Source organism: Pan paniscus, chromosome 5 (genome assembly GCF_029289425.2).
Source record: "Pan paniscus chromosome 5, NHGRI_mPanPan1-v2.0_pri, whole genome shotgun sequence".
Taxonomy (NCBI): Eukaryota; Metazoa; Chordata; class Mammalia; order Primates; family Hominidae; genus Pan; species Pan paniscus.
In genome coordinates this window covers 174,991,450-175,015,188 of record NC_073254.2, presented here as the reverse complement: position 1 = coordinate 175,015,188, position 23,739 = coordinate 174,991,450, and the positions used below count along the sequence as shown (strand labels likewise).

Below are 23,739 nucleotides of genomic sequence, written 5' to 3'. Positions count from 1 at the left end.
AGGGCCGGGCCTTCTGCAAATCAGAGCCCAAGTGAAGGAGGGAGGGAAGCACCCATCCCGGCCTCCCTGCAGTCTAAGAAAAGCTCAGCAAGATCATCCGTGAGGCCTTCAGCCAAAATTACGCATCATGGGGATCCCGATTCTCCCCGGAACCTGCCTGCCTTCGTGTCCATGCTGCCACCAGTCCTTGGCTGGGAGCGGCCAGGTGAGAAGGGTGGCGTTGGGCACAATCCCAGTGCTGGAGTTCAGAGCACAGCAGCCAGGGCCCTGGTCAGTTAGGTGCAGTGCGTGAATACGACCCAGTCTCCGTAACGGGAGATCCGTGGAGAACTGTGAGTCAAAAAGACAAATGAAATCAGCTTTCCCACAACACACCCAGTATCAAAATGAAGCCTCCAGGCTTTGCGGGGATCGGACAGACCTGCTCTCCACCCTCAACCACCACAGGCTCTGTACACACCGAACTAGTAGTGACTGGCCCCTCCCACTCCGTAGGCCCTCCCCTGGTCTTGTCTGCATCTTTGCGCACTTGGCTCTGCCTAGGAAAATATCCTCCCACTCCACTCACTCTTCCATGCTCAATTCAAGCATCACCTCCAAAGACCTTTTCTTCCTTGACACTTATTTACTGTTTTGTGGGCGGGGTGGGGGAGGCGGTGCTTGCTTTGTTTTGAGATGGAGTCTGTCTCTGTCGCCCAGGCTGGAGTGCAGCGGCACGATCTCAGCTCGCTCAACCTCCACCTCCCGGGTTCAAGTGATTCTCCTGCCTCAGTCTCCCAAGTAGCTGGGACTACAGGCATGCACCGCCACACCCAGATAATTTCTGTACTGTTAGTAGACATGGAGTTTCACCATGTTGGCCAGGCTGGTCTCGAACCCCTGACCTCTAGTGATCTGCCCACAGCCTCCCAAAGTGTTGGGATTAGGGTGTGAGCCATGGCGCCCGGCCAACACTTATTTACTTCTTACTTCTGACTCACACCTACCACACTGAGACGGGGGGTGGGGGGGTGCTGGTATGCTTTTATTTTTCTTGCTTCTTTTATTGCATTTTTCACACTATTTTAAAATATTTTTCTGATTATAAAAGTAACATGTTTGTTGTACAAACTTGAAAAAATATATAGAACCCAGATGGCTCTAATTCCTCTCCTCTTGTGAGACACCGTCCCTTGACAGCCAAGTAACCAGTCTGAGCTCCCATCCCACCCACGTGTGTACATATGGGTCCAACCAAGAGAGAGGCTACACAATGATTTCAACAGTGAAAGTTTAATACAAAGAATTATTAACTATAACGGGACTTGGAGTAGTGGGGGATTGACTAGGTTAGTAAGAAAGACAAAAGAAAATGGGAAGAGCAGGCCAGGCGCAGTGGCTCATGCCTGTAATCCCAGCATTTTGGGAGGCCGAGGCGGGCAGATCACCTGAGGTCGGGAGTTAGAGACCAGCCTGACCAACATGGAGAAACCCTGTCTCTACCAAAAATACAAAATTAGCCGGGGATAGTGGCATATGCCTGTAATCCCAGCTACTTGGGAGGCTGAGGCAGGAGATTCGCTTGAACCCAGGAGGTGGAGGTTGCGGTGAGCCAAGGTCACGCCATTGCATTCCAATAGCGAAACTCCGTCGCAAAAAAAAAGAAAAGAAAAGAAAAGAAAATAGGAACAGCAGATGGAAGGACTGAAGGAGCAGTCATTGCCCCAGGGCTGAGAGAGTGCACCCAAGGGAAGCTTCTCCTTCCCCTGGGGTTGAGACCCAGACCCTGTTGGGGAGGGCACAGCTATGGTTCACTAAATGGCAGAGAGGTCACTGAGGTGTCTTCCAGTGGAACTTGCTGGTAATCCAACCTTTAGAACTTGCTGGATATCTACCCTTTAGAGTATGAAGAAAGCTGTTCACAGGGAGGCGTCTCATGGAGGCTTTTCACTACAAATGCACCTACAAAAGCAGGGTTCTGGAAGAAACAGGTGGCTGCTGGATGCTCCCAGAGAAGCCTCCCAAGCTGCAGGAGCCTGCTGAGCAGAAGCTTGGCAACCCGGAGGCAAAGCTCTGTCCTCCTGCAGTGTCTCTCCCATGCCCCATGTCCACTATGCTTAACAACAAGCCAGTTGGCAAAGGCAGTTGTTTAAAAGGTCTAGATCTGGCTGGGTGCAGTGGCTCACGCCTGTAATCCCAGCACTTCAGGGGGCCGAGGCAGGTGGATCACCTGAGGTCAGGAGTTCAAGACCAGCCTGGCCAACATGGCAAAACCCCATCTGTACTAAAAAAACAAAAATTAGCCAGGCATGGTGGTGCGCGCCTGTAATCCCAGCTACTCAGGATGCTGAGGCAGGAGAATCCCTTGAACCCGGGGGGTAGAGGTTGCAGTGAGCTGAGATCACACCGCTGCACTCCAGCCTGGGCGACAGAGTGAGATTCTGTCTCAAAAAATAATAATAATACCATCCTGGCCAACGTGGTGAGACCCCATCTCTACTAAAAATACAAAAATTAGCCAGGTGTGCTGACGTGCACCTGTAATCCCAGCTACTCGGGGGGCTGAGGCAAGAGAATCGCTTGAACCCAGGAGACAGAGGCTGCACTGAGCCGACATCATGCCACTGCACTCCACTCCGGGCAACAGAGTGAGACTCCATCTCAAATAATAATAATAATAATAATAATAATAAAGCCTAGATTCATTTTTACAGAGAAGGTGAAAAGGATGAACCTGGGGCTAAGAGGCCATGATCCACTAACCAGCATATTCTACAGGCTCAGAAAGTCCAGGCATCATCCAGTTTCCCCTCCCAAACTCTTCCAGCACATTCCAGATGAATACTAACATTGCTACACGTCTCTCCTTGCTGGCACATGTCCCTCAGCCGGCAGTTTTGTTCCTGTCCATGACTCCCTTGGCTGCAATTGTCTCTATGCATTCCTCCCCCAAGGGCTTCGCCTCACCTGGAGGCACAGGGTGCCTCCTCTCCTAGTTTTCACAGGTACGACCAAGAGGTGAGAGTCAACAAAACTTGACAGAAGGCTAAGGAACCAGAAGGGAATTACAGAAGAATCTACCCCCAAAGACAAATTCAAATTTCTACCCCTTGCAAAGACAAAAAGAGCAGCATGTTTAAAAAGGCAGCCCCACTTTCCTCAACATCCACTCACTTGATAACCACCAAGGCTTCAAAACTACTCAGCTACAGTATCCTATTATGTCCTAAAAAATTTAATAATAATAGGCTGGACGCGGTGGCTCATGCCTGTAATCCCAGCACTTTGGGAGGCCAAGGCGGGTGGATCATGAGGTCAGGAGTTCGAGACCAGCCTGGCCAAGATGGTGAAACCCTGTTTCTACTAAAAATACCAAAAATTAGCTGGGTATGGTGGCGTGTGCCTGTAATCCCAGCTACTTTGGAGGCTGAGGCAGGAGAATCACTTGAACCCAGGAGATGGAGGTTGCAGTGAGCCGAGATCACACCACTGCACTTCAGCCTGGGCAACAGAGTAAGATTCCGTCTCAAAAAAAAAAAATTATTAATAATAATATTAGCTGTAATCTCACTATCAAGAGGTAAACATTTTGTAATATTCTCTTGCAGAGTCTTTAGACCTGGATTACCCAGATCTAAACTCTGTGAGGGAAGGGATCATGCCCAACTCATCTGTCTATCCCTGATCACTTAGTATATTTCCTGACATATATGGAAGGTGCCTATCAGTGTTTGGGGCATTGAATTGGTTTCCAGAAGCTTCCCAGGACCAGAAGGTATTCAAGTACTTGTCTCTTAGTTTCAACAGACAAGTTATCCTTCCTCTGAGTTCTGCCTCAAAGAGAGGTTCCTTAACACACCACTGTCACTTTTGGACAATTCTTTGAAGCAATATTAACTCTTGTTCACAACACCTGAAGGAAGAGTCTTGCTGCCACGTAAACTCTCTGCCTCAGCCTGGGCACCACTGGCTACAGAAAGGACCTTCACCACACCCACACAATGGCAATACCGGCAAAAAATTATGGCATTCAACACCTGTCTCTAAGGAGCTCAAATACTGTCTTGTTTCTCTTTTTTTGAGACAGAGTTTCACTCTTGTTGCCCAGGCTGGAGTGCAATGGCGCGATCTCCACTCACTGTGAACTTCGTCTCCCGGGTTCAAGCAATTCTCCTGCTTCAGCCTCCCCAGTAGCTGGGATTACAGGTGTGCACCGCCACAACCAGCTAATTTTTTGTATTTTTAGTAGAGACGGGGTTTCACCATGTTGACCAAGCTGGTCTCAAACTCCTGACCTCAGGTGATCTACCTGACTCGGCCTCCCAAAGTGCTGGGATTACGTGTGTGAGCCACCGTGCCCGGCCCTTCTCAAATACAGTCTTACAGCCTGTTTGTAGAAGAGAACTAGGATCCAGCAATGGTTACTTTTACTAACTGCATTTCTACTGCTTAATTCCCCATCATGGTAACAGGCTAATACACAGTCTGCCTCTCCCAGGCCTCAAGATCTAGCCAAGGGGTGAAGATTGCACAGGCTCAAGTCCAGCTGTCTCTCCAGCAGAGGCAGACAGTTCTGCCAATGGGTCAGGCTACTTCTGTAGTTGAAATTCCTAGAGCACAGCCTCTTGGAGGAAGGCTGCAATTCTCCCTCCTGAAGATCACTTGGCCCAATACAAATGAGCCTCTCAGCTGGCGCTCAGGAGCCCGCTTGATTCACTTCACCGCATTTTTCAAATCCCTGAAAGAAAGAGGTAGGTGTGACTGGAATTCCAAAAAGCTGCTTTTAGCCCAAATTTCGATCCACCCTCCATTGCCTTCAAACCATTTGCATGTGCATATGGTGTGTAGTTGAAGGAACAGGCATGTGGGTGCACACAAGTGTTTTCTTTCTTTCTCTTGGATTTATTTTACCAGCTGTCCTTCCCACCAACAAATTACTAGAGTCTAATATATGTATCTTTGAAGGAATACTAAAAAATGAAAGGCTACCTGGTAGGATTACTACACCATGATAAAAGATCTATGTTTTGTTTAGACAATTGCTCAAGATTCCAGAACTAAAAACCTTGGATGGGACTACAGAGACTCCTGGCCAGGACCAGTATTGTCTCTATCCAATTCCTGAGCTGGAAAGCATCTCCAGGCATCTCTGAAGAGGAGACAGTGGTCCTCAGTGCTTCCTGGGAAGCGTGCCATTCTTAAATTTGCGAGGGAGTTTTGGGTGCAGCAGCCCAAGTTGCTCGTGCATTAGCCTGGCTCCTGTGTACCCCACATGCAGATACCCTACAGGACATAGCAAAAGACTTTTCACCTAGGCCTTTACCCTCAAAACATAAATCCTTTTAAGGATTATGTTACCTGTGATGGAAGGGGAAGAGCACACACGGGGGCCTGCTGTGGGGTGGGGGGAGTGGGAAGGGATAGCATTAGGAGAAATACCTAATGTAAATGACGAGTTAATGGGTGCAGCACACCAACATGGCACATGTATACATTATGTAACAAACCTGCACGTTGTGCACATGTACCCTAGAACTTAAAGTACAATAAAAAATATATAAATAAATAATCTTCCACCCCCCCCCAAAAAAAAAGTTACCTGTGATATTGGTTGTTTTAAGTTGATAAAAACTGATGTTAAGTTTGCTTCGTTTTTCATCATTTATAGTTAGTAATATAGTTTGGATCTGTGTCCCCACCCAAATCTCATGTCAAATCGTGATCCCCAGTGTTGGAGGTAGGGCCTGGTGAGAGATGATTGGATCATGGGGCAGAGTTCTCATGAACGGTTTAGCACCATCCCCCATTAGTACTGTGTAGTGAGTGAGTTCTCACAACATCTGGTTGCTTAAAAGCATGTGGCACCTTTCCCCCATATCTCTCTTTCTCCTGCTCCCGCCACTTAAGACTTGCCTGCTTCCCCTTCGCCTTCTGCCATGACTGTAAGTTCCCTGAGGCCTCCCCAGAAGCCAAACAGAAGCCGCCATGTTTCCTGTACAGCCTGCAGAACCATGAGCCAATTAAACCTCTTTTCTTTATGAAGTACCTAGTATCAGGTATTTCTGTATAGCAGTGTGAGAACTAATCCAGTTAACTTGATAAACATATCTGAAAACACAAAAGTCAATACTTTCTAAATCAAAATGAAGTACCTATTATGCTATATACCTTAAAGATATTACCTCTAGGCCAGGTGCAGTGGCTCACTCCTATAATCCGAGCACTTTGGGAGGCCGAGGCGGGTGGATCACCTGAGGTCGGGAGTTTGAGACCAGCCTGATCAACATGGAGGAACCCCGTCTCTACTAAAAACACAAAATTAGCCAGGCATGGTGGCGGGCGCCTGTAATCCCAGCTACTCGGGAGGCTGAGGCAGGAGAATCGCTTGAACCTGGGAGGCGGAGGTTGCAGTGAGCCTAGATCGTGCCATTGCACTCCAGCCTGTGCGACAGGAGCAAAACTCTGTCTCAAAGAAAAAAAAAAAAGATATTACCTCTGTTCACCAAGTTACATCGTTGGTATTTATTTTCATGGGAGCCCTCTGTATAGGAAATGTGTTTGCTGAACTCATAAACTTACTGTGAAATGCAAAACTTACACCATATGAGCGCACCTTTTCTCTCAAATTTCCCTTTATGATGCTAAGTTCTAGTTTTCCAATTCCTTCACCCATTAAACTTGTTCTTGGACTTCGTGGAAGCTTTCTCCCGTTGGACTTGTCCTGAATTCCTTTGACTTCCTTTCAAGCCTCCACACTTCTACTCAGTCATTTCTTTTTCTTTTTTGTTTTTTTCTGACATGGAGGAGTCTCGCTCTGTTGCCCAAGCTGGAGTGCAGTGGCATGATCTCGGCTCACTGCAACCTCCACCTCCTGGGTTCAAGCAATTCTCCTGCCTCAGTCTCCTGAGTAGCTGGGATTACAGGCACGTGCCACCACGCCCAGCTAATTTTTTATATTTTTAGTACAGAAGGGGTTTCACCACGTCGGTCAGGCTGGTCTCAAACTTGACCTCATGATCCACCCACCTCGGCCTCCCAAAGTGCTGGGATTACAGGCATGAGCCACCGCACCCAGCCAACTCAGTCATTTCCACTCTGCCCTGAGCAGCACAGTCTTCCTAACTTACTGTTCTATAAATGCTTCTTATTATCATGGGAAGTATTGGAGTCTGGAGTTTGGACCCCAGTACTTTTGGTGGTCACATTTCTAAGTGTGTAGGAAGGGAAGAAAAACAGTCAATACTTCTGCTTGCAGACAAAGATAACTTTAGCCACATTTGAAGTTAAGGGTTGGCATAGAGCCATCTGGATTACAGACAGGATCTTTTGAAGGGAAGTAATTTTTGAAATTAAACTACCTAGACAATGGACTTCAGCCAGCTTTTACCTACTTGTAAAAGAGCTATGAGGTCTGTTTCGGTGTCGTGGTGTGTGGTTGAATTGGGACACATGAACCATCATGGACTTCCTCAAAAAGTGTTATGATTTGGCAATGATATAGAATTTGGGGGTTTTCATTTCAAAGCTGGGGTATTAAATGAGCTAAACCTGAACTTGAGCTCGTATTTATATGAAGTCCAATTTCTTCTGGGTTTAATATATCTTAAAAGGAAGAAAAATAAAGTCTCAGGGTATCATGTAGCAATTATAGTAAATATTCATCAAATGTATCATATATACCTATTATGTGAACTAAATAATATTTGCATGTCAATACATATAGACTTATGTGGTTCTCTTAATAGCCTTATACTATTTCTTTTTTTTTTTTTTTTCTTTGAGACTGAATCACACTCTATTGCCCAGGCTGGAGTGCAGTGGCATGATCTCGACTCACTGCAACCTCTGTCTCCCGAGTTCAAGCGATTCTCGTGCCTCAGCCTCCCAAGTAGATGGGACTACAGGCAAGAGCCACCACACCTGGCTAACTTTTGTATTTTTAGTAGAGACGGGGTTTCACCATGTTGGCCAGGATGGTCTCGAACTCCTGACCTCAGGTGATCCACCCACCTTGGCCTCCCAAAGTGCTGGGATTACAGGCGTGAGCCACCACGCCCGGCCTCATTTTTTTCTTAATTTTACAAACTTTAGTGAAAAAAATGGAAAAATGGCATCATGCAGAAAACAAAAATCTGCTTTTTAAATTTTGTCTTACCAGATAGTATAAATACTTTTGAATTAATGGAGATATGAATTAATGAATCGTTATTGTCTTCAGTTTGAGTAGCAATACCTTAAACTTGCAGCTGTTGTTTGCTTTTTACCAAACTTTCTAATTATAAGCTTTAAAGAGGTCACACATTCTAAAATCCAAATTCAAGCTTTTAAATTAGATATAGTTTTCTATAGGACTGGCTCAAAGGTTAGATTTGTATCATAACACTGTAAAGCACAGTGTTCCATAAAAAATAATTTAAAATCGCTCGACATTAAAACGTACTCCTCAGTGGGGCATGGTGGCTCACTCCTGTAATCCCAGCACTTTGGGAGGCCGAGGCGGGCCGATCACCTGAGGTCGGGAGTTCAAGGCCAACCTGACCAACATGGAGAAACCCTGTCTCTACTAAAAATACAAAATTAGCTGGGTGTGATGGTGCACGCCTATAATCCCAGCTACTCAGGAGGCTGAGGCAGGAGAATGGCTTGAACCCGGGAGGCGGAGGTTGCGGTGAGCCGAGATCACACCATTGCACTCCGGCCTGGGCAACAAAAGCGAAATTCTGTCTCAAACAAAAAATAAAAAATAAAATAAATAAAATGTTGCCCTCTAGATTATTATAAAACTCCCATTAACACCTGCAGTGGCTTCCCTACTCTTTCCATATTTTGTAAGTCTTTCATGTCATTTAGGATGAGACTCTCAGCAAACACCTTTCATTTATGGAATTCCCCAGCAAAAACAGACAACCTGTTTTAAAGCAGCAGCCCTGAGAAGGAGAGGCTAAACAGACACTCAGTGCAGAGAGCTCCTTTCCTCCCCTCTTCTCACCTCAGGCTGTCTTTTTCCATCATCTGCAAATGCACACTCCTAGCAATGCCATAATAGGATGCAAAAGCAATTTAGGATTTGGTTAAAGAGCTTAACCCAGTCTACTGTACATTTTAGAAAATTTATTTGTTAAACTACAATTTTCTTTTTTTCTTTTTCTTTTTTTTTTTGAGGTGGAGTCTCGCTCTGGCTGAGCCACCCAGGCTGAGTGCAGTGGCACGATCTCGGCTCACTCCCACCTCTGCCTCCCGGGTTCAAGTGGATTCTCCTGCCTCAGCCTCCTGAGCAGCTGGGACTACAGGTGCCTGCCACCATGCCTGGCTAATTTCTGTATTTTTTAGTAGAGACGGGGTTTTACCATATTGGCCAGGCTAGTCTTGAACTCCTGACCTCATGATCCACCCGCCTCGGCCTCCCAAAGTGATGGGATTACAGGCATGAGCCACCACACCTGGCCTAAACTACAATTTTCTATGACAAGAAAGGATATTATTGGCTGGGCGCGGTGGCTCACATCTGTAATCCCAGCACTTTGGGAGGCCGAGGCAGGTGGATTACTTGAAGTCAGGAGTTCGAGACCAGCCTGACCAACATGGTGAAATCCTGTCTCTACTAAAAATATAAAAATTAGCCAGGCGTGGTGGCACAAGCCTGTGATCCCAGCTACTCCAGAGGCTGAGGCACGAGAATCCGCTTGAACCCTGGAGGTGGAGGTTGTGGTAAGCCAAAATCACACCACTGCACTCCAGCCTGGGTGACAGAGCAAGACCCTGTCTCAAAAAAAAAAAAAAAAAAAAAAAAAAAAAAATATATATATATATATATATATAAATCCAATCCCAGCTGGGCATGATGACTCACGCCTGTAATCCCAACACTGTGGGAAGCCAAGGCAGGAGGATCCCTTGAGCCCAGGAGGTTGAGGCTGCGGTGAGCTATGATGGCACCACTGCACTTCAGCCTGTGTGACAGAGCAAGACCCCATCTCAATAAAAACAAAAAATTAATCCCCTTTTTTCTTGGCCAGATGGCTATCATCCCATATGTGATTACACTAAGAAATGTTTACAAAGCTCTGACCACCACACATTTGCAAGAACAGTGAAAGTCAGCATAATGAAAGGCGAAGCCTCCGTGTGCACACATGAGCACACAGAGCACAGCGCAGTTAGCCCCAACTGGAGTCACAAGGTCTGGTTTAAATGTTGGCTTTACTTTTTTCCTTAATTTTTAAAACTTGATATGTAATAGATGCACATGTGATAATTTAATACATTCATATAATTTGTAAAGATCAAATCAGTTTACTTGGGAATATCCATCACCCTTTTTTTTTTCTTTTTTTCTTTTTTTTTTTTTTGAGACAGAGTCTCACTCTGTCATCCAGGCTGGAGTGCAGTGGTGCAATCTTGGCTCACTGCAAGCTCCACCTCCCGAGTTCACGCCATTCTCCTGCCTCAGCCTCCCGAGTAGCTGGGACTACAGGCACCTGCCACCATGCCTGGCTAATTTTTTGTATTTTTAGTAGAGATGGGATTTCACCGTGTTAACCAGGATGGTCTCAATTTCCTGACCTCGTGATTCACATTATTTTCTTCCAGTAATTCTGAAATATGCAATAGATTATTGTAAACTATAGCCACCCGAATGATCTATCAAACACTAGGTCTCATTTCTTCCATCAAACTGTGTATTTACACCCATTCATCATCTTCTCTTCACTGGCTTCACTTCTTATGCTAGGTTCGTGACCTCAGGAAATGGCTTAACGCTCAGTGCCTCAGTTTCCCCATGTGTGAAATGGGGATAATACAATTTACCTGATGGAAACATATGGGAATGAAATGAGTTAATATTTGTAAAGCACACAGTAAGTACGATCTGTTATGTAAGATAAAAACAATTTGCTAGGCATGGTGGCTCCAGTCAGGCACGGTGGCTCATGCCTATAATCCCAGCACTTTGGGAGGCCGAGGCAGGTGAATCACCTGAGGTCAGGAGTTCAAGACCATCTTGGCCAACATGGTGAAACCCCGTCTCTACTAAAATTACAAAAATTAGCAAGGCATGGTGGCAGGCGCCTGTAATCCCGGCTACTCGGGAGGCTGAGGCAAGAGAATGGCTTGAACCCAGGAGGCAGAGGTCGCAGTGAGCCAAAATCCCACTACTTCACTCTAGCCTGGACAACGAGAGCGAAACTCCATCTCAATAGAAATAAAATAAAAACAGTGAAAGAGTTTCTGTCATCCTGATTCTTTATTTCACTTTGGCATATTTTTTTTAAATTTTTTTATAGAGACGGGTTCATGTTATATCACTCCTGGGCTCAAGTGATCCTCCCACCTCAGCCTCCCAACATGCTGGGATTATAGGTGTGAACCACTGCACCCAGCCTACTTTAGCATAGTTTCTTTTTTTCTTTTCTTTTTTTTTTTTAAGACAGAGTGTCACTCTGTCACCAGGTTGGAGTGCAGTGGAGCTCACTGCAAGCTCCGCTTCCCAGGTTCAAGCAATTCTCCTGCCTCAGCCTCCCGAGTAGCTGGGACTACAGGCATGTGCCACCACACCCAGCTAATTTTTTTTTTTTTTGGTAATTTTAGTAGAGACGGGGTTTCACCATGTTGGCCAGGATGGTCTCGATCTCTTGACCTCGTGATCTGCCCACCTCGGCCTCACAAAGTGTTGGGATTACAGGCGTGAGCCACCGTGCCCGGCCTTTATTTTATTTTATTTTTTTTGAGACGGAGTCTTGCTCTGTTGTCCAGGCTGGAGTGCAGTGGTGCGATCTGCACTCACTGCAAGCTCCTCCTCCCAGGTTCACGCCATTCTCCTGCCTCAGCCTCCCAAGCAGCTGGGACTACAGTTTCAAATGTGAAGAACACACACCATGTGGGAACTTGAATGCTCTTTTTTTTTTTTTTTTCAGAGACAGGGTCTCGCTCTGTCATCCAGGCTGGAGGGTGACACACTGGCACAATCACAGCTCACTGCAACCTGGAACTCCTGGGCCCAAGCCATCCTCTCCTTTTGGCATCCCAAAGTGTTGGGATTACAGGTGTGAGCCATCATGCCTGAACTGAATGCGTTTTGATGAACTGATCCCTTACTTCATACTAACAACATAGCTCTGAACACTATGGAAAAACACAATTAGCATGAAACTGCCACTGCACGGAGAAGCTCACTATGTATTAACAAAAGGAGAGAACATTCACTAATGTTTATTGAGTGTTTGTTCTATGCCAAGCACTGGGCTCAATTCTTTAGATAATTTATCTCGTTTTTATCTCATAACCTCCTAATGAGATAGGCAATATTATTATCCCATTTCACAGTGAGAAGTACTCCGAGGCTTGAAAAAGAGAAGCACATATACAGAGACTGCAGCTCATCACAGAGGAGATGGGCCTGACCTCCAGCCCTATGGGAAAGATAAGACTCTTCATTGTATTAATGAACTCCTTTCTATTTTGAAATTAAAGCTGAAGATTTCCAAGTTAATTATCACTGTTGCTACATGGACGTTTATTAAATCTTGGCTGTCGATGATTACGATGGCCTAGTCCTAGGCCACGCTGGGAAGTTGGTGCAGTCTCCCTTTACATCTTCAGCGTCTCCGCCAGGTCCCAGGATAGAATCCCCACAGTAAACAACAGTTGGCTGTTGCTAAGAGCTTAAGCTGTGAACTTTCTCGGGGGATATTTGCGCTTTAATTGAAAAACTGACAATGCCTTTGAGAACCGAAGGAATGATGATGCATGCTGTAATCTCAGACACTGTTAGAAGCAGAGAAGGCAAGTTCATCAAGGAGGAGGTCCCAGAGCCCTTCCATCGCACAGAAGATCAGCACTGATGATACACATTTATAGGAGAAAAGATTGTAATTGCATAAAGTACTTTCAGCAATTCCCTTCCTGGTGAGACCTTGGCCTGCGTTATTTTTCACTGCAAAGTACACATGGCTGTGAGCTGTCTCTAATTCCTTGGTCCCTGTAAATTCTGACTCCAGCCAGCTTCAGCTTGCTTAATGAAATAGAACCAGAAGAGCAAACGCCTCCTAACACTTCCTGTATTAATGTACACGAGGCAGCTGATACCTGTGCATATCGAAACTTGGAGAATTCCCAGGTGGAGAGAGGCAAGTCAGCACACTGCGGACGAGGTCACATGAATCCAAAGGTGATATGAAAAGAAAATGTAGGTTCCAAGCCAGAGTTTAATAGGTGGGGACAGGCACAGAAGTGTGATTGTCTTGCTTTTTCCATAACTGAAAATTGAGTTCACCAGCCTCCATTTCCAGTTAGGAGTTGTATGAGTTTGCTAGGGGTGCTGCAATAAATTATAGCAAACTGGGTGGCACAGAACAACAGCAATGTACTGTCGCACAGTTCTGCAGGCCAGAAGTCTGAAATCAAAGTGTCGGTAGGGCCATGCGTTCTCCAAAGGCTCTTGAGGAGAACCTGTTCCAGACCTTTCTCCTGGCTTCCAGTGGTTGCTAACTGTCGGTGTTCCTTGGTTTGTGATGCGCCACTGCAACCCGTCTCTGTAGTCACATGGCATTCTGCTCTCCATGTGTCTGTAATGCTGTGTTTTTTGTTTGTTTGTTTGTTTGAGACAGGGTCTTGCTCTGTCATCCAGGCTGGAGTGCAATGGTATAGTCATAGCTCACTGCAGATTCCAAAGCCTGGGCTCAAGTGATCCTCCTGCCTCAGCCTCCTGAGTAGCTGGAACTGCAGGTGGGCACCACTGCACCCAGCTAGTTTCTGTGTTTGTTGTAGAGAGGGGGTCTCGCTATGTTGCCCAGGCTGGTCTCAAATTCTTGTCCTCCAGTGATCCTCCTACCTCAGCCTCCCAAAGTTCTGAGATTACAGGCGTGACAAGGAGATTGAGATTACAGACAAGGTCACATGAATCCAAAGGTGATATGAAAAGAAAATATAGGTTCAAAGACAGAGTTTAATATGTGGGGACAGGCACAGAAGTGTGATTGTCTTGCTTTTTCCATAACTGAACTCAATTGAGTTCACCAGCCTCCATTTCCACTTAGGAGTTGTATGAGTTTGCTAGGGGTGCTGCAATAAATTATAGCAAACTGGGTGGCACAGAACAACAGCAATGTACTGTCGCACAGTTCTGCAGGCCAGAAGTCTAAAATCAAAGTGTTGGTAGGGCCTCTTCTCTTCTTACAAGGACACTGGTTATTTTGGATCGGGGCTCACCCTAATGACCTCATCCTAACTTGATTACATCTTCAAAGACCCTATTTCCACATAAGGACACATTCACAGGTATGGGGGTTAGGGCTTCTGTTTATGTTTTGGGGTGACACAGTTCAACCTGTCACCAGTGGTAGAATACTAAATACTCACTCCCAAAGAAACGCAGTCCCTTTCCCTTGAAAACTCTCGTCTTTTTTTGAGATGCAGACTCACTCTGTGGCCCAGGCTAGAGTGCAGTGGGGCGATCTTGGTTCACTGCAACCTCTGCCTCCCAGGTTCAAACAACCGTCCTGCCTCGGCCTCCCAAGTAGCTGGGATTACAAATGTGTGCCACCACACCTGGCTAATTTTTATATTTTTAGTAGAGACGGGGTTTCACTATGTTGGCCAGGCTTCTGCTGTCTTTTACATAGTCATCCCGTCAATTCAGGATTCTCCCCAGTTCCTTGATCATTCTCTTCTCTCTAGGAGGAGGTTGTGTATGGAGTGGGTGAGAGTGTTCTTAAGAACCAGGGTGGCTGGGCGCGGTGGCTCAAGCCTGTAATATCAGCACTTAGGGAGGCTGAGGTGGGTGGATTGCCTAAGGTCAGGAGTTCAAGACCAGCCTGACCAATATAATGAAACCCTCTCTCTACTAAAAAATACAAAAATTAGCTGGGCATGGTGGTGTGCACCTGTAGTTCTAGCTACTTGGGAGGCTGAGACAAGAGAATCGCTTGAACTTGGGAGGCAGAGGTTGCAGTGAGCTGAGATTGCGCCACCACTGCACTCCAGCCTGGGGCGACAGAGCAAGACTCTGTCTCAAAAAGAAAAAAAAAAAAGGCTGGGCGCAGTGGCTCAAGCCTGTAATCCAAGCACTTTGGGAGGCCAAGGCAGGTGCATCACGAGGTCAGGAGATCGAGATCATCCTGGCTAACATGGTGAAATCCCGTCTCTACTAAAAATACAAAAAATTAGCTGGGCGTGGTGGCGGGCGCATGTAGTCCCAGCTACTCGGGAGGCTGAGTCAGGAGAATGGCGTGAACCCAGGAGGCAGAGCTTGCAGCGAGCTGAGATCGCGCCACTGCACTTCAGCCTGGGCGACAGAGCGAGACTCCATCTCAAAAAAAAAAAAAAAAAAAAAAAAAGAACCAGAGCAAAGCTGGGCGCAGTGGCTCACGCCTGTAATCCCAGCACTTTGGGAGGCCAAGGCAGGCAGATCACTTGAGGTCAGGAGTTCGAGACCAGCCTGGCCAACATGGCAAAACCCTGTCTCTACTAAAAATACAAAAAATAGCCAGGCATGGTGGCACGCGCCTGTGGTTCCAGCTACCAAGGAGGCTGAGGCAAAAGAATTGCTTGAACCCGGGAGGCAGAGGTTGCAGTGAGCCGAGATCACGCCACCGCACTCATGCCTGGGTGACAAAGTAAGACTCCATGTTAAAAAAAAAAAAAAGCTAGCTGGGCGTGGTGCCACATGCCTATAATCCCAGCTAGTCAGGAGGCTGAGGCATGAGAATTGCTTGAACCCAGGAGGTGGAGGTTGCAGTGAATGGAGATTGTGCCACTGCACTCCAGCCTGGGTGACAGAGCAAGACTCCGTCTCAAAAACAAAGAAAGAAAGAACCAGGGCAAGGCCAGCCTGATGTGAGGGATATCTGATTGGCATACTTGCCTCACTCCTCCCTGTGGTCCGGACTGCCTGGACTTGGCATCTACTACCAGCCCACCATGGGCTCCCATCAATAGGCCCCTAAAGGCTCAGTCCTCCTATCTCAACCTGGAGGCTTCTTCCAGGCTCTCAGGCCATTTTCAGCCTAGCTCTGTGGCTTGCTTTAGGGGGCAGACTGGTTCTGGAAGCTCCCCTTCCACAGGAACAAGACTTGACAGGTAGCCTCTGGCTCTTAGTCTAGCACTGGCTTTTTTTGTTTTCTTTTTTTACTTCACCATTCTACTAGATGGGGCTTCCCAAAGAGGCCCACAGTATCACAGGACTAACCTTGCGATATTGCTTTGGGATCTTCAAACTTTTCTCTAGTTATATTATCTCCATCCCCTTGGACAAGGCCCAAGGTCACAGGACAGAACCCCACATAGCAATTGTCTAAACTCTTCTTGTCCTCTCCTATTCCAGCTCCCACCCTTCAGTCCAGCCCAGAAAAAGAGTTTACCTCTGTTTGTGCCCAGCATACCCTTAGGATATCACACATGCTTCTCCATTCTATGACTTTCCTTTGAAATGTACCATCCATGAAATCATGCTTCATGAATTATGCTATTATGGAGATGGAGGAAATGCTTATATTAGACCAACCCTTATGATGCAGAAAACAAAGAGGAAATCTCGATAAAATATTAAGCATACCCAATGCGGGCCGGGCACGGTGACTCATGCCTGTAATCTCAGCACTTTGGGGGGCCAAGATGGATGGATTACTTGAGGTCAGGAGCTTGGGACTAGCCTGGCCAACATGGTGAAACTCCATCTCTACTAAAAATACAAAAATTAGCCGGGTGTGGTGATGGGCATCTGTAGTCCTAGCTACTCGGGAGGCTGAGGCAGGAGAATCACTTAAACCTGGGTGGTGGATGTTGCAGTGAGCCGAGATCACACCACTGCACTCCAGCCTGGGTGACAGAGCGAGATCCTGTCTCAAAAAAAAAAAAAAAAATACACAATTCATATGTTTGGGAGTCATTAAAGAGCTTACTCAGACACTGTGATCTTGGACTAAAATCCCTGGGAAAAGAGAAGTCTGGCGAGGGGACCCCAATGCTCAGCTTGTTTCCTCTAGAGGCTTTTCCCAACCACTAAGCTGCCAAGACAGCCAGAGAGAAGGTATCTCAATAATTATACCCAGTAAAGGTCTGGCATCTAGAATACGTATAGAACTGAGACAAATCAATTAATTTAAAAATCCATCATTGCAATTTTAAAAGATTGGAACAGTTACTATTGAAAAGAAGATGCCACTAAACATGTGAAAAGATGCTCAACCACAATAGCCACCAAGGAAATCAAAACTAAGACCATAGGCCAGACGCGGTGGCTCACACCAGTAATCCCAGCAGTTTGGGAGCCAAGGTGAGAGGATTGCTTGGAGCTAGGAGTTTAAGTCAGGCTGAGCAATATCATGAGACCCTGTCTCTACAATAAATATTTAAAAATTAAAAAACTAAGGCCACAAAGAGACCCCACAGCATGCCCTCCAAATGGCTAAAACTAAAAAAGGACAACATAAAGTGTTGACAAGGGGCCAGGCACAGTGGCTCATGCCTGTAATCCAAACACTTTGGGAGGCCGAGGTGGGCAGATCACTTGAGGTCAGGAGTTCGAAACCAGCCTGGTCAACATGGTGAAACCCCGTCTCTACTAAAAATACAAAAATTAGGACGCACCTAGTACATCCTATTTTATCTCTAGCTTCATTCTCTCACCATTATGTTTGTAAGATTCATACAGGAGTTTGTCCATTTTCTATGCTGTATACTGATCCACGATGTGAATATACCACAGTTTATACATTTATTCTACTGTCGAGGGCCATTTGGGTTGTTCCTTGTTTGGGCTATTGCAAATAATGATGTTGTCCAACATCCTTCTACATTCTCAGTGTGCATTTACCTCTGCTTCTGCTGGGCGTGTAACTGGAGTAGAATTGCTGGGTGATGGAGAGTGCATTTGTTCAGTTTTAGTAGTTACTGTTTTTCCAAATTGCTTGTAAAAATTTATACTCCCACCAGCAATTTATGAGTCTTACACACATCCTTGACAACACTTTATTTATTTATCTATTTATTGAGACGGAGCCTCGCTTTGTTACCCAGGCTGGAGTGCAATGGCACGATCTCGGCTCACTGCAAGCTCCGCCTCCCAGGTTCAAGCAATTCTCCTGCCTCAGCCTCCCGAGTAGCTGGGATTACAGGTGTGCGCCACCACACCCAGCTTATTTTTTGTATTTTCAGTAGAGATGGGGTTTCACCGTGTTAGCCAGGATGGTCTCGATCTCTTGACCTTGTGATCCGCCTGCCTCAGCTTCCCAAAGTGCTGGGATTACAGGATTGAGCCACTGCACCCGGCCATGCTCTTTTTCTTGAACTGGAAAGTGGTCATGTAGGTGTATCTGTCTGTGTCAATCCACAGAGCTGTATCTGACCAGGGCACTTTTCTGTATTTGTAAGTGTAATAAAAATATTAAAACAAACATCTATCATACAGATTTTTTTTTTGAGACAATGATGCTATCATGGCTCACTGGAGTCTCAACCTCCTGGGCTCAAGCAATCCTCCTGCCTCCTAAGTAGCTGGGACTACAGGCACACACCAACATGCCTGGCTAATTTTTGTATGTTTTTATTTTTGCAGAGACAGGGTTTTACTATGTTGACCAGGCTGGTCTTGAACTCCTGGGCTCAAGTGATCCTCCCACCTCGGCCTCTCAAAGTGCTGGGATTACAGGTGTGAGCCACTGTGCTCAGCTTAACACAGACTCTTGACACGGAAAGCTACAACTATGATTTTACTGCACCTGTTCTTTGTATAAAACAGGATATAAAAATCAGAAGAAGGAAATTGCTTTTTAGGTCTAATAATGAGATCAGATAATAGTTGCCTCCGGATCACCTTTAGATTGAAGGTCTCTGAGATACAATTTGTAAATCACCGCACCTTCCTGAGTTAACCTCCCTCCAGGTGTTTCTCCTTTTACTTAGATATGAATCTTCTATAATTCCTACTGTAGTCAATCAACAAAGGGATTACTCAACACACACACACACACACACACACACACACACACACACACACACATTAGAATTCAGTGTCCATACAAAACACAAAGCGGGCCAATTTGTCTTCAGGGTCGTGCTCAAGGCCAAGGGTCATCACTCCCAGACCCTGACCCCTCCAGCCACCTTGATCTCTCCTTTCTCTTAATACCATTTTCCTCTGTACCACTCAGTTGCCACTTAGAAACCTCCTGGTGCTGTCAGCTCCCTTTTATTCACCACGACCCATCTTAACAACCATGCAGAGTCCTTATAGGCAGGGATCATGCTTGGCTTTTTTTTAACATTTCTTTTTATTTTATTTTTATTTTATTATTTATTTATTTATTTATTATTATTATTGTCGCCCAGGGTAGAGTGCAGTGGCGTGATCTTGGCTCACTGCAACCTTCACCTCCAGGGTTCAAGCGATTCTTGTGCCTCAGCCTCCCAAGTAACCAAGGCTACAAGCGCACCACTACGCCCGGCTAATTTTTGTATTTTTAGTAGAGATGGGTTTCACTATGTTGGCCAGGATGGTCTCGAACTCCTGACCGCAGGTGATCTGCCCGCCTCAGCACCCCCAAGTGTCAAGTGCTGGGATTACAGGCGTGAGCCACCGTGCCCAGCCAACACTTCTCTTTAAATGCTGCATCCTTGGCATAGTAATCTTGAGCAAAGTAATAGCTCATAAATATTTGCTGTTGGATGGTTGACACATTTTTCCTTCCTGGCTTCCTGAGGGGCTGAGGGTGGGGAAGGAATGAAAGGAGCAGCCTGAAATTATGGCTTAATCTTTTTAATGTAAGAATTTGTCATGTTCAAATTACTCAATGGTTCTTTACACAAAGCTATCAGCAAGTCACACTGGCTCCACAACACGGAACAGCGACAAGGCAGCATTGCAGAATTTCTCCCTACGAGGAAAAACGTAGGATCAAATCTCTGTCCCACTCAAGAGCATCATTCCTGATAATGTTAGACTTTATTTATCCGCTGTCACGGTGGGCCAGGCCTCATGCTCAGGATTTGACACACGCTATCTCACTTGATCCTCAAATCAACCCAAGGAGGTAGAAACTGTTATTCTTATTTTGCAACTAATGCTAAGGGAGATAAAATAACTTGTCAAAGTTTTCATGGCTACCAGAAGTAGTAAAGCCAGGATTCAGGTCCGAGTCTTCTGACCTCTAAAGTGAGGGCTCCAGGAAACACACACATAAAGAATGAGCAAATATCAAACACGGTCTTAGATGATGAGTTGTGTATGCAAATGATTATTTTACCAAAGAGTCTGTGCTAAGCTCCATGGAAGAGAACAGGCAGAGTGGCGTGATCCCCACTGGCAGCAGGAGATTCTGCCAATAGTAATCAGGTAAAAAGTTCATCTCTACATTACAATGTTATGAAAGTCACTCAGAAATTTCAAATTGGAGACCTCCTCTATAATGACACGTTAGAGCTGGGCTGAGAGCAAACACTTTCAGAATTCCTCCTTCAAGAGGAAAGATCTTGGATGTAGATGTCAATGGAACATAGTCCAAAAGTTGGAGCTGGCCCTAGGAAGTCCCCTCCTGATGCTGCCCTCATGGCGTGATCATTAAATGCCTCATGGACCATGATGGGTTTCCCTTCCCTCCCCTCCTCTCCTCTCCCCTCCCCTTCTCTTCTCTTTTAGATGGAGTCTGGCTCTGCTGCCCAGGCTGGAGTGCAGTGGCATGATCTTGGCTCACTGCAACCTCTGCCTCCCGAGTTCAAGCAATTCTCCTGCCTCAGCCTCCTGAGTAGCTGGGATTACAGGCACGCGCCACCACGCCTGGCTTATTTTTGTAGTTTTAGTAGAGACAGGGTTTCACCATGTTGGCCAGGATGGTCTTGAACTCCTGACCTCAGGTGATCTGCCTCCCTCGGCCTCCCAAAGTGCTGGGATTACAATGATGGTTTCTTTAATTTTAGAGATGAGGTTTTGCTGTGGTGCCCAGGCTGGTCTCAAACTCCTCGCTCAAGCGATCCACCTGCCTCAACCTCCTGAGTAGCTGGGACTGTGTGTGCCACTGCACCCTGCCTTTATAAATTTTCATTGCCAAAAAAAAAAACAACCCACAAATAAATTTTCATTGCAGCATAGACAATACCCATCATGCAAAGATCCATCACACCACTTACCCACTTGCCATGTTTGAAAGAAAAGCAAAATGACAGGGACCACTTTGACAAATGATTATGAGGTATGTTATTACTCACAGTAAAACCATAATTTTCTTCTTAAACAAAAAAAATGGCTTCAACGTTATTACCAACTGTCATACACCATTTGTTGAAGTTGCTACACATTGTCCCAGTATATTTTGATATTTATTTCAGACATATTTATGTGCAGCTACTATGGTTTACTTAATTTGGCCCACACCTCCGCGTGGCTCTTGGGGTTGGAAATTCTACAGACTAGAGTCCACTTAAAGTACCAGGAATTTGGTACTTGGGGGAACACAAGAAAGACTACTGTTCAAGCAATGTTTTCAATTTATTTGTGCAGAGAAATCTTTCTTGGAAACCTCCTAAGTTTCACATTCTTTTATTGAGGCTCTGTTTCAAAGTTTGGCTCATGAGTTCCAAACCTATGAGCTGAAACATTCTTCTACTGCAACATTTTCAGGAAAATAGTGTGAGATTGAGAATCATGGCATCTGCCACGTGCTTCGACAGCACACATTCCTTAATTCCTTCATGCATCGACTCCTAAGTGTGTACTCTGTGCTGGGCATAGTGCATGTCCCTGAATATACAAAGACACAGTTCCTGCCTTAGAGAAAGTTCCAGTCTAAAGCATGATCCCTATGAGGCACATCCCACCCCAGACATTTCGGGGGCCAGGCTGAGGAGTGGCTAAACCTGATACTTAGCATCCTATCATCCAAGAGGAAAGCAAACAAGCCCAGCCTAGGGGTTTGGAGTCATCTAGTCCCTTTTCCGTCAGCCGGGTGGCTCTCAGACAGCTACAGCCATTAGGAAGGACTTATGGATACTTTGTTAAATATCACCTTGCATCAGGGTCTCCATCAAAAGGAAAACAGAAAATTATGTTGAATTTGAAAGCTTAACTCTGCAATGCAGTTTCCATCATAATACCTTATTTAGCCAGGCAAGGTGCCTCGTGCCTGTAATCCCAGCCTCTGGGAGGCTGAGGTGGGCAGATCACCTGAGGTTAGCAGTTCAAGACTAGCCTGACTAACATGGTGAAACCCTGTCTCTACTAAAAATACAAACATTAGCCGGGCGTGGTGGCACATGCCTGTAATCCCAGCTGCTCAGGAGGCTGAGGTAGGAGAATGGCATGAACCTGGGAGGCGGAGGTTGCAGTGAGCCGAGATTGTACCACTGCACTCCAGCTTGGGCAACAAGAGCGAAACTCTGTCTCAAAATAATAATAATAATACCTTCTTTATGTTCTCTTACTTCATGCAGCTTTGTTTTCTGATTACTCCAAAAATGTACAGGCATTATTTAAATGAAAGGGATAAATATGGCTGTTGATTCAATGATTGTGGGAAGGCAGTCACAAGGAAATTAGATGCTAGGGAACAACATGAGGAGCAGAGAATTCCAGGGAATAACAGGACAAGCAAACAGCCTTCCTTTAGCTTCTCTGCACATGTCCTGCTAAGGAAACTCCAGAGTGTTTGGATAAGGTTCCATATAAGTGCTAATCAAAATAAATACATGGACCCTATTATGTGAAACCTGTCCTCAGGTGCATAGTCCATCATTAATTAAGGTAGCTGTTTTTATAATTTATAGTGAGGCCACACAGCACAAGCTCAGTGAGATTATGAGCTCTGGAATCACTATGAAAGGGTGGGAATCCTGCTTCCATTACTCTCTAGCTGTTTGACTTTGGACAACTATTAGCATTCTGGTGGCCACAGCTTCTTCATGTGTAAAGGGGATAGTAGCTACCTCATGGGGTTGTGGTAAAGAGGTATTGGTCTGGCACAGAGGCTCATGCTGTAATCCCAGCACTTGGGAGGCCAAGGTGGGTGGATTGCTTTAGCCCAGGAGTTCAAGACCAGCCTGGGCACAATAGTGGGACCCAGTCTGTATACAAAAAATTATTTATTTATTTATTTTATTTTATTTATTTTTATTTATTTTGAGATGGAGTTTCACTCTGTCGCCCAGGCTGGAGTGCAGTGGCATGATCTCGGCTCAGTGCAACCTCCGCCTACCAGGTTCAAGTGCTTCTCCTGCCTCAGCCTCCCAAGTAGCTGGGATTACAGGTGTGTGCCACCACACCCGGTTAATTTTTTATACTTTTGGTAGAGATGGGGTTTTACCATGTTGGCCAGGCTGGTCTCGAACTCCTGACCTCAAGTGATTCGCCCACCTTGGCCTCCCAAAGTGCTAGGATTACAGGTGTGAGCCGCCATGCCCGGATGTATAAAAATTAAAAAAATAATTATCCAGGCATGGTGGCACATGTCTGTAGTCACAGCTACTTGGGAGGCTGAGGTGGGAGGATCACTGGAGCCCAGGGAGGTTAAGGCTGCAGTAAGCTGTGATCACACCACTGCACTCCAGGCTGGGTGACAGATGAGTGACAGAGTGTGACCCTGTCTCAAAAAAAAACAAAAAACAAAACAGAGTTACTAAGATAACACACGTAAGGCATTTACTAGATTCCCCAGGCCTATAACAAGCACATCTTTAAAAAATGTTAACATCATTAATGTTTAAGTATCAACTTTTTCAAATTTTCCAAAATTATAAGTAGGCTTTATATGTAACTTACTATATATATAAAACTGA

At 45.7% G+C, this 23,739-nt stretch overlaps 1 protein-coding gene across 2 annotated transcripts in view; it reads right to left on the bottom strand.

The window, feature by feature from the left end:
• Positions 1-1,256: 1,256 nt before the first annotated feature.
• SCAF8 (SR-related CTD associated factor 8) overlaps positions 1,257-23,739 on the bottom strand; it is a 259,488-nt gene continuing 237,005 nt past the window's right edge. The window contains exon 24 of one of the 2 annotated variants that reach the window (XR_008625800.2): positions 1,257-4,717. The gene's annotated coding sequence lies outside the window, so the exon portion shown is untranslated. Of the gene's footprint in view, positions 4,718-19,719; positions 19,851-23,739 lie in introns of those variants that run through there. The other variant, XR_008625803.2, reaches the window with a different exon arrangement.